Source organism: Humulus lupulus, chromosome 7 (assembly GCF_963169125.1).
Source record: "Humulus lupulus chromosome 7, drHumLupu1.1, whole genome shotgun sequence".
Taxonomy (NCBI): domain Eukaryota; kingdom Viridiplantae; phylum Streptophyta; class Magnoliopsida; order Rosales; family Cannabaceae; genus Humulus; species Humulus lupulus.
Genome location: NC_084799.1, coordinates 100,261,166 through 100,275,427, shown reverse-complemented (window position 1 = coordinate 100,275,427; position 14,262 = coordinate 100,261,166).

Sequence of the window (14,262 nt, the reverse complement as noted above, 5' to 3'; positions counted from 1 at the left end):
CCCAGGGTCCATTGCCCTATCTTCTATATAACCAGCCTTGGAGCTAGCCTTGCGTACCTGGTGCTGAGTTTTCCATGACCCTTGGGTCGAACAAGCGTATGATGCACTCTTGGTTAACTTAACCAAAACAACCAGCGCTCAACGCGCTATTACAACCCTTGACTAATAAGTTAATGCTTTACGACCAACACTCAGCGTGCTAAGGTCGTCCTTGACTAATAAATCAATGCTTTACGACAAACACTCAACATGCTAAGGCCGTCCTTAACTAATAAGTCAATGTTTCATGACCAACACTCAGTGTGCTAATGCCTTACTTGAGTAATAAGTAAATGCTGGGGCCAAGCCTAGGATATGGGACTAATAAGTCACCTCGGGGCCCATTGCCCTATCCTCTATATGACCAGCCTTGGAGCTAGCCCAGCGTACATGGTGTTGAGTTTTCCAAGACCATTGGGTCGAACAAGAGTATGATGCACTCCTGGTTAACTTAACCAAAACAATCAGCGCTCAACGCGCTATTGCGTCCCTTGACTAATAAGTTAATGCTTTTTGACCAGCGCTCGACGCTATTGTCGACCTTGACTAATAAGTCAATGTTTTTTGACCAGCGCTTGGCGCTATTGTCATCCTTGACTAATAAGTCAAGCCTTTCTCAATTTGATAATGCAGACCTGCATATATCATATATCAAATATCCAATTATAAAGCATTCAACATGCTTAATCAACAATCACAAGCATAATCATAATCATGCACATTCTTAGGCATTCATGCCTTATTCATATTCCTGTTCAATAATTCGGCCCAAGCCATTATCATATGTATCACATATTGGGTGCAGTTTTCTTACTTTTTGTCCAAGCACACGTTACCAATGAATGACCCTCGAGCATGATCCCGGTTTTGAGCCCTTAGCGAAAACCTAGCCACAACCATAATATAGTATCCTGTCAATAATGAGCGAATAAAGGCTTTTGGGCTGAGTCATAGCCTCTGGGACGTCGAACTCTACTAAATCGGGTAGTATGATCGATCCTAGGCTATAGCATGCTTCCCAGACAAAGAGCCCCATGTGTGAAATTCAACCCATGGGCCGCAGCATGCCTCCCAGACAGAACCGCCTCAGTACCCTAGTTTCACACGGGCCGCGATGCGACCCTACGAACCCAGAAATCCCTGTCTTTCCCTCAGCCAAAACCTTTCAAAAATAATCCCAATCAATTCCCAAAACCAGAATTAAATCCCCCAAACATTATCAGCACATAAACACCATAAAAACCCAAGTTTATCTCACTCAAAACCTCTAACAAAACTCCAATCCAAGACCTTGAGCTTCATAGCTCAAGAACACCCAAAACCAAAATAGAATTCACTTAAAACATAGTTTACAACCTTACCTCAGCTATGATTATGTTCTCCTATCTGCAATTAATCAAGCCCCAAAGTCAAGCCTTCAATCCAAGCTTAAGTTTTCCATTAATTTCCTCAAAAATCAATCCAAGGATAGAGATAAAGAGAGACTAACGAGAGAGAGAAGGCGGAGGGAGGGTGATGCTCTGTTTTGGGTTTCTTACAGATGAGATAAAGAGTGACTAAGTCACTATATTGGCACCAAAATGACCATAATGCCACTATGGCCAAATTCCTCTCTCACTGCCCCTCAAGGGTACAATTGTTATTTGTCACTTATCCCGTTAATCATAAATAACGTCTCACAATTCCTGTTATTTCTAACATCATTAAATAATTGCCAATTAATTTCCCCATTAACCGATCCCGATAGTGTACTAAATACCCAAAAGACCCCTTGACTCACTCCTAGTCAAGTATTGGTCCCGTTGTGAATTTCCCACTAGCTTGCTCCCTAGGATGGTCTTATGCCGAGTAATCCAAATATATATCCACATAATCATGTGGTCCCACACATATATCACATATATGCCAAATATACCCGTAATGGGCCAAATTACAAAAATTGTCCTTTTAATCAGAAATGGGCCCACATGCATATTTAATACACCTAAATATCCATATCAAGTCATATTATAATATAACTCACATAATCATATAATGATACACATATATATCACATAATCACATAATTTCCATAATTTTCCATCCTGGCCCCCTAATCAAGGCCCTAATCCTTATTAGGTAATTTGGGACGTTACAATGGTTCTCCCTCTTCTATTTCAAGGGTTGGAAATTCCCCTAAGATTGAAGGGGATTCTATTAAATGTATCAGGGACATTGCTAAATTTCCCGACTCGGAAAAATGGTCTAAGATCCTCTTTACTGAGACTAAACTTCGCGAGTACAGTCTACTTCCAGCTAGTCAACCCGCCTTTCTCCAACCACTTCCTGACGGGAAGACTTGTGAGAATTATAATGGTAGCCCCAAGGCTGCTCTGAAGGACAACAATGGTTCTTTGTCATTTCATGTTATTCGTATTTCTGCATCAGCCTTTGCTAGAAACACGCCTTCTACTGTGCTTCCGAAGCCGATGCCTCCTACTCAGTTAAAGAGGCGCTTTTCTATGCTTTCCTCCTTTTGTGTCGGCCCTCTCCCGGTTTCTTCACAGGATCCAGCATTTCTTGGCTCTTCTCATCCTAATGAAGTTAGTCTGCCAGACTTTGCTTTTGAGTCCACCTTTCTCCTGAGGAAAGGGATTTCAAATCTACTCTTTCTCCTCGCCTTCGGCTAGTGGTCTCGAACACTTATCCAGGTTAGCAGACCGAGGGAGGAATTCCAACTCATGGGTACATTCTTTGGCTATTCAACATTGGGAGGCATTCATTCGCAAGGTGGAGGGGTTTTCCGAGGCCGAGTGGATGGTCATGTTGGACTCGACAAAGGACGACCTGAGCGAGGTAATCTTGAGATCGACCACTCAGGTGAGACTTTTAATACTTGTCCTTTCATATTCTGGATACCCATTTCCTTTATATGATTATATATATTTTTTTATTTTCATTTTCACTGACCCTTTTCGTTTGTGTAAAGCTTCATCGCTGCTCACTGCTTAGCTTCTTCTGAGACTGAAGTGTCTCGTCTGAGGTCGGAGCTCAAGGCTTTGAGGGGTGACTTCATTCAGGCCAAAGAAGACATGGATAGACTTGAACTACAGGCTCGAGATCATGAGGGTGAGATTACTGGGGTAGTTCGTGACAAAAATGATGTCGAGGCTAAGCTTTCTCCTATCGTTGAGGAGAATGAGCTTCTCATTACCAAGCTGGCTTCCCCAGAAGTTAATTCTCGAACTGAAAGGGAGGAGGCTGGTTCCTTGACGGCTATAATTGCTTCATTGGAAGCAAAGGTTGGCTCACTAGAGGTCACTCATATGAAGATTTAAGATGACGCAACATAGAATCTTCTTTTTACAGTGTGGAATATTGATCCCAACTTTGATTTCTCTCACTTTGGAGAAGACGCAGTCTAGCTTGCTACTGAATGAGCTGCCAACAGGAAACCGTCCCCTCCTTGGTGTGGTGGTCCAAGAGCGAGTTGATTTTTTATGAATTTTTTTATTCCTCATGCTCTTATTTCTTCAATTTGGTTGTAATGCTACTTTTTTATTTATTTTACCTGTGAGGAACTTTGACAAGTCTTCTCTTGTTTCATGCTTATCTTATGACTGGACATTATTATGTCCTTTTATCTATGTTGGCTTCTTTTAAGCACCCTTTTGTTTTGTAGAGGCTCCTTTTAGGATCCCTTATTGTATGTCGTTTGCGTCTACCGGTACACCTTGACGTCTTATAAAAGGACACGTTAACCCTTTGGGTTTTTTTGTCATCCTTTTATAATTTTTGTGTGCGCTTATTATTTTGTACGAGAAGCGTCCTTCGCATCATTATGTATAGTACTTTTTTTGCAAGGGTCTCCTTTAGGACCCCTTTTGGATAGACGACTTGGTGGTAGCTCTAGACTTATTGGGGGATACCTTCCTTGAAGCCTCACCCCCTGTGGGGGCGTTAGCATTTGATAGGAGGCTACCTTTGTGAAGCTTCTTAACTTTCTTGATATTCATAAGGGTAGATAATCCTTATAAATCATAGAGGTAGCTTGCTGAGTTTTCTCTTCTTTTATATATATGCCTCCTATCTTGCCTCCCAAGTGCTTGGTGGGATTCATTCCATTGAGCACTTTGATCATTTCACTCCCAACATAGACTTTATCTGTTATATAAATGATTGCATAGAGAAGGAATATAATATGCGAGATAGGAAACACTTTCAATGATAGCAGGCAAATTACAAAGGTATGTATAGCAACATTGCATCTTCTATGAGGTTTTCTGGGAAACCCCTTTGATTTTTAGTTGAAATTATCATAAGGCAAACAAACAAAGTGCGAATATTTTGGCATTGAATGTGAAAGTCTTACTGGTAGTATTTCTTGAGATGTTCTGCATTCCATGCTTAGGGTACAATGAAGTCATCTAGACGTGCTAACTTATGTGTGTAAGGAGGTATCATCTGGGCGACCTGGTAGGGTCCTTCCCATTTTGCCCCCAGCACACCTGGCCCCGGGTCAAGGGTATTGGGGAGAATTTTCCTCAACACTAGGTCTCCAACCCTGACTTCCCTTTCTCGTACCCTAAAGTTGTAGTACCTAGCAGCTCATTGTTGGTATGTTGCTAACCTCACCTGGGCTTTCTCTCTTCTTTCTACCAACAGATCTAAATTTTCATCCATTGCCCTATGGTTAGCTTGGTCCTCATAAGCTTGTACATGAAAGAATTGATCTTCATTTCCACTGGGAGAACAGCCTCGCACCCATATGCTAAGGCAAAATGGGTACCCCTGGTAGTAGAACGTGGCATGGTTCAGTCACCGACCCAAGCTCCTTTCAACTTCTCTAACTTTGTTTTTAGGTTCCTCTTGAGGATCTTGTTAATGGCTTCTACATGTCTATTGGCTTGTGGGTGTACTATGGCTGAGAAACTCCTCATATGCCTCTCTCCTCACAAGGATCCTTAAACAACCCTCCTTCAAACTGAGCATCGTTGTTGGATATGTTCTTATAGGGCACCCCATATCTACAAGTGATGGATCTGTTGACAAAGGTGATAATATGCTTGGCCGTTATTTTGACCAGATGCTCCGCTTCAACCTACTTGGTGAAGTAATCCACTACTACGACTAGGTACTTTGCTCCTCCTCTACCTATGGGGATCGCGCCAATCAATTTTATCCCCCAAATAGCGAAAGGCCAAGGGCTGGTCATACCAACTAACTCATTTGGGGGTAGTTCGAGTGTCAATGACATTTGTCACACCTCCTTGCAAAGTTGCTTGCATCCTTGTCCATACAGGTCCAATAATACCCTTGTCTCATGGCTTTCTTGGTCGTGGACTGCCCACCCTCATGGTTCTCGCACTTGCCTTCATGTATCTTGTATAAAACTTTCATTGCTTCCTCGTTGCCAATACATCACAAGAGAGGGATAGGGAAGCCCTTCTTGTACAAGACTCCATCAACTGGGGTGTATCGGGAGGCTTTGTATGCCAATCTCCAAGCTCTTTATTGTCTGTCGGGAGAGTTCCATCCTACCTTCAGGTATCTCATAATTGGGTCGACCCACGACTCTTTGGGGGTGTTGACCATGTGAACCTTCGCATTAACGATACTTGGCTTGGATAAGTATTCCACGGGGATAGACTCGAGCGTATCTCTATCCTTGGTGGAGGCCAGCTTTGTGAGGGCATCAACATTGGTATTCTTTTCCCTTGGGATTTGTTCTATAGTATACCCCTCCAAATGATCCAAGTAGTCTTTTACCCTCGCTAGGTATGCAGCCATCTTGGGGTCCTTTGCCTGATACTCACCTCTCACCTGAAACACCACTAGTTGTGAGTCGCTAAAAATGTGCAAGAGTGTTACCTTTAGTTCCTTGGCCAACCATAGGTCGGCCAGAAGTGCTTTGTACTTTTCCTCATTGTTTGAATCCTCAAATCCAAACCTTATCGTACAATAAATCTTTTTCCCCCTCAGCCCAGTCATCACTATGATAGCTTCGACCCTTCCTTCATTGGATGCTCCATCCACATGGAGGCTCCATCCCTCTAGCTTTCTTTCTTCATTGCAAACCAGTTTATTTTCTTCTGTCTCTTTTCCTTCGTTGGGCCGATATGTAAGCTTGACTATGAAGTCCATCAGTACCTGCTCGTTGATGAAAGCTCTCGGTGTATAGGTGATATCGAATTGACTTAACTTAATTGATCATTTCAACAATATTCTTGAGGTCTTAGGTTTGTGCAAGACCTGCCTCAAGGGGTTGTTGGTGAGTGCCTCAATTTCATGGGCATGGAAGTAGGGCCTTAACATTCTCGAGGCCACCACTAAGGCGTACACCAACTCTTCTTTCTCTAGGTATCAGGTTTTTGCATTTACTAAGCGTTTGTTGATGTAGTATAAGGTTTGTTGGTGTTTCTTCTCTCCTTTAACCAAGGAAGCACTTATGGCATACTCAAACACTGCTAAGTATAGGTATAACTTCTCGCCCTTATCGGGTTTAGCAAACAGGGGTGGTCTACCAAGATGCTCTTCTAACTTAGCAAAGACCCCCTCGCAGTCTTCATCCCAAGAGAACCTTTTGCCCCTTTTTAGGATGTTGAAGAAGGGGAGGTACTTGTCCGTTGACCTTGAAATGAACCTGTTGACTGCTGCTACACTTCCTATTACACATTGCATCTCCTTCTTGCTCTTGGAAGGAATCATATCTACTAGGGCTTAAATTGTTTTGTGATTGGCCTCAATGCCTCTGGAGTTAGCCATGAAACCCGAGAATTTCCCTGAGGAGACCTCAAAGGTGCACTTAAGTGGGTATAACTTCATCCTGTATCTTTGAAGTGTGTCAAACATCTCACCAAGGTCCCAGGTGAGTTCTTTAGCCTTCTTGTTCTTCTCCAACATATCATCTACATACACTTCCATATTCCTTCCTATTTGGTTAGCAAACATCCTATTCACCAACCTCTGGTGGGTGGCGCTCACATTCTTCAGCCCAAAGGGCATCACTCTATAACAATAAAGTCTTTTATGTGTTATGAATGAGCTATGATCCTCATAACCTGGGTTCATAGGTAGTTGGTTGTATCCATAATAAGCATCCATGAAGCTATGTAATTCATGTTCAGTTGTTGCATTCACCAATTGATCTTTCCTTGGAAGTGGGAAGCTATCCTTTGGACATGCCTTATTGAGGTTAGTGAAGTCCACACAAGTCCTCCACTTCCCATTTGGCTTTGAGACTATTACGGGGTTCGATACCCATACCAGGTAGAATGCTTCACGGATGAATCCATTTGTCTTCAATTTGTCAACTTCCTCTTTCAGGGCCGCATACCCCTCCGGATCAAGCACTCGCCTATTTTGCCTCACATGTTTCGTTGTAGGGTTGATGCTCAGATGATGGCATATGATGGTAGGATCTATCCCTACCATGTCTTCGTGACTCTAAGTGAATACGTCGAGGTTGTCTTTCAAAAACTTCACTAGCTTCTCTTATATATCTTCCCGAAGGTTTCTTCCCTCCTTCAACTTTCTTAATTGTTCTTCTAGCACAACGATCTCTTCCAATTCCTCTACGGGTTCAGCCCTTGGCTCCTTTGAAACTCGAGGGTCTAGATCTTGTGAGTTCATACCTCCATGTACCACCATCGCCATGGGATCTCATGGCTTTGCTGTTGTACGAAGGGAGGTATTGTAGCACTCTCTCGCCTCCTTGTGTTATCCTCTCATGCTAGTTGTTCCCCCTAGAGCCGAGAATTTAATAGATAGGTGATATATCGAGGTTACCACCTTCCATTCTATTAGGGAGGGTCTCCTTATTACCACATTGAAGGTCGACATGCAATCTACAAAAACAAAGTTTCCCTTGATGGTGGTCAGTCTGGGTTGCTCTCCCATACTAAGGGATAGCTCAATTGTTCCCAAGGGTTGTATCGAGTCTCCAATAAATCCATACCGGGAGGTGTGACAGGGTTTTAAGCTCCTGATGCCCAAGACCATCTTCTTGAAGGCAGAGCGATACATGATATCTACGGAGCTCCCATTGTCCACAAGAACCCGATGCACTCTCATATTGGCTAGTTGTATGGTCAGTATTAGCAAGTCGTTATGGGGGAAATGCACTCCTCGTGCATCTTACTTTGTGAAGGTTATTGAATCAATTTCCCCCTTAAAGCTCTTTGGGGGTCGCTTTTCTAGGCTTATGGTGCACAGAGGTGGACTCTGCCTAACTTCCCTAGCATACATGTCTCGCCATTTCCTTGACTCTCCTCCAAATCCTGAACCTCCGAAGACTGCCCTTACTTCTCCTTATACTTCCAGGGCTCGCTCTTGTGCTTGTAGTGAGGCTCGCCTATCCTCAGGTCTTTGGTTCTCCCCTCTAATGTACCAGCCAAGGTACCCCCTGCATATGAGTTCCTTGATTTCCACTTTCAAATGAGTACATTCCACCTTGGTTTGGAAGATATCCTTATGGTATTTGCATTACTTATTGGGGTCCCTTTTAGACCGGTGTCTTTTCATTGGTGGAGGTCTTTTGAAGGGAACTTGATTCTCATTCATGATGAATATATGCTCCCTGGTATTCGTCAGGTCTGTATAGAATGTATATGGCATTTTCTCATTTTTGGTTATCCCTCAGTCCTTCATAAGCGCTCATATTTTTTATGCCATGCAAGCCTTCATGAGCTAAGGGCTTGGATGGGGGTTCTCTTTTTCCTATCTTGAGATTCTCATGGTCGTCTTCCATACAAATGTATTTTTGTGCTCTTTCATAGAAGTCGTCTAAGTTAATGACCTCCTTTTTGAGCATATTATCCCACAACTTGCTGCCCGAGCGCACTCTGACCGTGATGACCATCTTAAGTTCCCCTCGGGTTAGGTTTCATACCTTAGCAGCTTACATGTTGAACCTGTGTATATAGCTTTTTGGGCTTTCCTCTTTTCCTTATTTATGTTCTCCATACTGGTACCTGGCGTAGCATAGTCATGATCAGCATGATATGTTTGGAAAAACTCATCTGAAAATTGCTGCCACGACATTATGGTCCTTGGTCTTCACATTTTGAACCACTTGTAAGTGGCTCCTTTCAAGGTGACTACGAAGCAATGACATCTTGCCCTACTATTGATTCAAATCAATTTCATCAGGTTGTTGAAGGTGTCCAAATGGTATTTTGGATTAGTAGTACCCTCGTATGGGGTCATCTGAGGCTCCTTGAAATTGGCTGGGAGCTGCTCCATTTGGATTTCCCTAATGAAGGGTGATTCGTAATTGAATTAATCATCCTCCACGTGTCCTCCTGATGCAGTAACTATCTTTCTCCGAAGGCTCCTAATCTCGGAGTCTAGCTCTTGTCTCCCTCTTATTCAAGGAGTCTTTGAGGTCAGAAGGATTAGCATTCCTCTTGGCTTCATCCTTAGGGGGGCCACAGGAGGTGTCATCCTTACGTTTGACCTTCTTCTATTGAATTCCCCCCCCCCCCCCCCCTTTAGGTAATGGGGTGCTTCTTTGGAGGTGACTTCAGTTCTGTTTTTATGACCAGTGTCATCCCTCCGCCTTTGTTCTTGGAGGTACTTCACTGACCCATACCCTCCATGCTGCTTTCCTTGGGGAGTGTTGCTAGTGGAAAGTTAGGTCCTCCCATCGCCCATGGGGATGATGGTCTCTTCTCTCTCACACTCCTTCTCCATATTCTTGGGAAGTAGCATGCTTGACTTCCCTTGCAGTAGGTCATTCAACACCTCGTACATGTTCTGTAGGGTGGTCTTCATCCTTTGATTCTTTTTGTGCAATGTGAGTCAAATTCTTCTAATTATCAGAGAAGTCCCTTGATTAATTCGCCTCAAATAAAAAAAAAAGTAAATCCCTTGATTAATGATTAAAGAAATTTTTTGAAGTCCTATAGAAATTTTTAATGAATGGAAGCTATAATTGTAAACCACAATCAAATCTATGGAAGCATTGGTTTATACATTTCGCATATCTCATCCTCATCAAACCGAGTTCTAGAGCTAGAGCTCATGGAGTGTACCCCCGAACTCTTGTCGGGCCTACGCGTAGGGGGACCTAGATCGCGGTGGCCGGATGGTAGTGCTGTCGGTGGTCGAGGGGGAGGGGGCATGGCCAGGCCACCCACGGGGGCGACAGGCGGTTCTGAATGACATCCATTAGGTTGGACAGCAGGGGATGATGCCTCCTTTTCCACTACAGGGGCTGGGTGTCCCTCCGACATACCTCCATTCTCAGGTGGTGAAGGGTCTCTTCTGGAGGCTCTTAGTTGCTCTCCGTCAAGGTGGATCTCGGCATCCTAAGATTCTTGTAGGCGTCTTGAATGCCTTGGCATTTTTCTTTTTGGAATTGATGGAAGAATAGTGGCTTGATACTTGTCCTTCCCATAGACGGTGCCATACTATTGACGGTAAGAACTCGTCAACCAATTAAGGTCAGAAAACTCAACAACTTAGTAAAAAACTTATGAACTTAGAAAAACTTAGAGAAAAAATTACAGAAGAATAATGGAGGAAAACTTGTATATTGCTCTTAGAATAGTCTGGTGTTACAAGAATTTTTCAACCCCCAATTATCAGAGAAGGCCCTATTTATAGGGGAGCTCTAATGACTAATAGTCGAAAAATGGTCCCAAGGGGACCAAAAAAATTTGGTACTATAAGGAACCTCAGGGGATGATGGTGCAGGTGTTAGTGGCGTCAGGCTTCAGGCCTTTCGAGTCTGATTGTGGTCGGAGGCATGTGAGGATGTTGTCCTCCTCCCAGTACTTTGTACGGCCATTTCTTCTCTGACTTAGTACGACCACCATTCAGCTGATGGTCGTGTTTGGTTCGTATTCCGTACTACTCAAACCTTTTTCGTACCTTTACTTTGTCTATATCTTGATAATCCCTTGAGAGTTTAAGTGTAAGGTTGTTATAGCTTGAACCTGAGGGGAGACTGCCTTCAAGCTGTATGGGCCTATTGGGCTTATATATTCTCAAGCTCAATGGTGGTCCTAAGTCGGTACTCCAAGGACGTTGAGGTCATTTGAATCATCTTCCTAGCCTCTAGGGAGTCTCACATGCATTCCATGACTTCATGTTGAGCTCGCCCCCCACCCTAAGTTGCCCCCAGGTTGCCCCTTGAGCTTGCCCCTGGAGGTCCTGATGGGCGTGGTCTTGGTCTTCAGGTTTTTTCTATCTTCTCAATGCACCTCTTGGACGTCTGCCTCTTGTTTGGCTTCTCTTTCCATTTTTCAAGGCTCACAAACTGTACTTACAATATTTAATCCAAAGATTCCATATAACTTTATTTTATTGCGAACTGTTTAAATTCAAAAAGGCTTGCATGTCTTAGAGAAAGAATTGGGGTCTCTAAAAAAGAACCTCCTTGTTGCAAACTGTAAAGAAAATGATTCTTTTTGTACCCCCACTACATCTTGCATGTTCCCTACAATCTTAATCCTCTCGTACAAATACAAGATTGTAGTACAATAATGAATTTGGGAATTTTCTTATATTCGTACAATATTATTCTAATAATAATAAAAAAACACAATATATGCAAAAATTCATTTCAATTATTTATTTCATAAAACATTGTTCAAAACATATGCTTTAAAGGGCACTAATCCCAACAATCTCCCACTTTCCCTAAAGCAAATGAGGCATCTCCCTCAAACCCATATTTCTAACATGATCTTTAAAATACTCGGTAGATAAAGTGTTATTAAAAGGTTCATCAAGAATATGTTCCAAAGCTATCTTGATAACTGCCACTTCTCCTGTGTGAACAATATCCCTGATCAAGTGGTATTTCCTTTCAATATGCTTTCCCCTCGATACCTTAGAGTTAGTTACTGCCCCACTATTGTCACAGTATAGGACAAGTGGCTTATTCATATCTGGAAGAATTTCTAAATCAAAATAGAACTTCTTTAGCCACACAGCCTCCTTAGGTGCTTCACAAGTCGCTATGTACTCAGCTTCCATGGTAGAATCTGCGATACTGTTTTTTTTAATACGACGCCAGACCACATCTCCTCCAACAAGTGTGAATAATAATCTAGAAGTTGATTTCCGACTATCACTATCTGATTGAAAATTAGAATCAATGTATCCAGTGGGGTTCAGGTCACCTCCTGAATATACAAGCATATATTCTCTAGTTTTATGAAAATACTTGAAAATATTCTTTACTGCAATCCATGACTCAATCCAGGATGGGATTGATAACGATTGATTATCCCTACTGCATAACAAATGTAAGGTCTTGTACACAGCATGGCGTACATTAGACTGCCTACCAGATAGGCGTAGGGATACTATCTCATATCTTCTTCTTCTTGAGATGTTTTAGAACACTGTTCTTTAGAAAGGATAATTCCATGATGGGTTGACATTTCACCCTTCTTGGAATTTCACATACCAAATCTCTGAAGTACGTTATCAATATAAGTAGTTTGAGACAGAGCCAAAACTTTTTTCTGACAATCCCGAAGGATCTTTATGCCTAGAACATAGTTTGCATCTCCCAAATCTTTCATTAGGAATTTCTCAGCTTGCCATTTCTTTACTTTTGTCAATGTTCCCACGTCACTCCCAATCAGTAGGATATCATCAACGTAAAGAAACAGGAATACCATGATGTCATCTTTGATTTGTTTGTAGACACAAGGCTCATCAACGTTTTGTTCAAAACCATATGTTTTGATTGTGTCATCAAATCTCAAATCCAAGATCTTGAAGCTTGTTTGAGTCCATAAATGGACCTAAGAAGCTTGCAGACTTTTTGCTATTGACAGTTTACTATGACCCTTTCTGGTTAAGACATATAAATGGTTTTGTCAAGATAGCCATTTAGAAAAGATGTCTTAACTTCCATTTTCCTTATATCTTAATCCATGCAAGTAGCTATGGACCAGAGTATGCATGTGGATTTAAGTATGGCTATAGCAGAAAAAGTTTCTTCATAATTTAGCCCTTCTATTTGAGTGTAACCCTTGGCTACAAGCCTAGCCTTGAAAGTTTCCACTTTCCCTTCTACTCCTCTTTTTCTCTTGAATATCCATTTGCAACCAATAGGTTTAACATTTTCAAGAAGATCTTCAAGAGTCCAGACAGAATTGGAATACATCGATTCCATTTATAGGATCGTGGCATCTTTCCATTTTTCTTTGTCAGATTCTTCCATTGCATCTCTATATGTCAATGGATCATTTTTGTTTGTGTCAGATACAAGCATCTGAACTTTAAGTTCATAGCGAGTTGGCTGCCTAACAACCCTGCCACTACGACGAAGCTATCTATTTTTATGACTAGAATTCATGGTTTCCTCTTGTCATTAATCATTGGAAACATTTGCTTATCTTATTACTTGATATGAGACTATCTCCTCCACTACAACCTTATTGCGAGGTTTGTGGTTGTTAATATAGTCACATTCAAGAAAAGTAGCATCTGTCGATACAAATGTTTTGTTTTCTTTAGGACTATAAAATATACCACCTCTAGTCTCTTTGGAATATCCCACAAAAATGCACAATTCAGTGTGAGATTCCAGCTTTCCAGTCTTTCCTTTCAGCACGTGTGCTGGACACCCCCAAATACGAAAATGGTGTAAACTAGGTTTAGTACCATTCCATAATTCCAATGGTGTCTTCTTGATAGACTTACAAAGAACGACATTCAATATGTACATTGCACATTGAATGGCATAGCGTAAGAATGATAGTTGAAATGATGAGTAACTCATCATTGATCTAACCATGTCTAATAACGTCATGTTCCTTCTTTCAGAAACACCATTATGTTGTGGTGTTCCTGGTGCAGTGAGTTGGGATTGAATTCCATGCTCACACAGGTGGTCCTCAAATTCATAATCCAGGTAGTCTCTTCCTCAATCAGATCGAAGTATTTTCAGTGATTTAACTAATTACTTTTCAGCTTCAGCTTGGAATTCTTTAAACTTTCCAAAAGTTTTAGACTTCTTTTGCATCAAATATAGGTAACCATATCTAGAATAATCATCAATGAGGTGATTAAATATCCAAACCCTCCTCTAGCTTGCACATTAAGTGGTCCACACACATCAATGTGTACGAGTTGGGGTGGTTCTATGGCTGTTGAACCCTTTACAGAGAAAAGTCTTTTGGTCATCTTGCCTTCTAGACAACATTCACAGACTGGAAGAGAACCAACAATCGATTCTCTTAAAGGTCCTCCTTTTCTAGTCTGTTAATTATATCCAAA